The following is a 1,355-nucleotide window of genomic DNA, read 5'->3' as shown; positions in this document are numbered from 1 at the left end:
AACCGACTCGACGGCACTTAACAACAACAACATATATGTATATACATAAATATATACATATATATGTATATACATAAATATATACATATATATGTATATACATAAATATATATGTATATACATAAATATATACATATATATATGTATATACATAAATATATACATATATATATATGTATATACATAAAGAGAAGTTTATTATCTTACAATTGTAGAGTCCTAGGTCCCTAGAGGAAGAGAGGGAGAGAGTTCCTCCCACATGTCTGTTATACTAGGAACAGGCTACACCCACAAGGAAGCACCCCTTCAATTGGTTGACTGCTCATGGCTGCTCATCACAGAACTAAGTATGCCCATATCAGGTTTTATCACCAGGAGAATAAGCACATTTCAACTGCTAAATCTCTGGAAATCCTGGCCTAGTCGAGTTGACTCAGAACCATAACCATTACAGACACCATGAAGAGGGACAATTTATGGGTGATTGGAATTCCAGAATAGTAAGAAACAATAAAAAACACAGTGAAAATTGCTGAGATGTTGGAAGTAACTTCCCTAACATCATGAAAGAAAAGATACACATACAAGAATCTAAATGAACCCCAAACAGGATAGAACCCAAAAGAAAATCACCAAGACATAACATAATCAAACTTTCCACAACAAAAGACAAAGAATCCAGAGAGCAGCTCCAGAAAAATAAAGTTACCTACCAAGGAGAAGCAATAAAACTAAGTCTGAGAAAGGCTGTGTGCTGGTGGCCAGGTGCTGGCAGCCAGGAGGCAGGCTTGCAGAATGTGCTCTTTGGTTGTTTAAATGATGATACATTCCTGAGTGTTTTTGTGTACATCACCCACCCCCACCAAAGAAAAAAACAAAATCCAGAGGGAATAGAAGCAAAAATACTGTTGAATGATGATGCACGGAGGAGATTGTAATGAAATCATTCCAATGAAACAATGAATGTAAAACCAATGTTCTCCCATGTAAATCATCACTCAATTCACAATGAATCTTAAAAAAAATACTAAGCTCTGATTTCTCAGCAGAAACCGTGCAAGCAAGAAGGCAAACGGATGACATAAACAAAACTTTGAAAGAAAAAACTGCCAACCAAGAATCATATACCTAGCAAAGCTGCTCCTCAACTATGACAGTGAAATTAGGACATTTCCTGCTAAGCAGAAACTAAAGGAATTTGTAATGATCAGACAAATATTACAAAAAAATGCTAACGGGTGTTCTTTGGACTGAGACCAAACAGCCTGAGATTACCATATATGACAACACCATCCAGAACTCAATCCAGATATAGAAGTGTTGTTGTTGTTGTTGTCAGGTGCCATCGAGTCGGA

This window comes from Chrysochloris asiatica, unplaced genomic scaffold (assembly GCF_000296735.1).
Source record: "Chrysochloris asiatica unplaced genomic scaffold, ChrAsi1.0 scaffold00045, whole genome shotgun sequence".
Lineage (NCBI taxonomy): Eukaryota > Metazoa > Chordata > Mammalia > Afrosoricida > Chrysochloridae > Chrysochloris > Chrysochloris asiatica.
The sequence above is the reverse complement of the archived record's forward strand: the minus strand, read 5'-3'. Positions refer to the sequence as shown.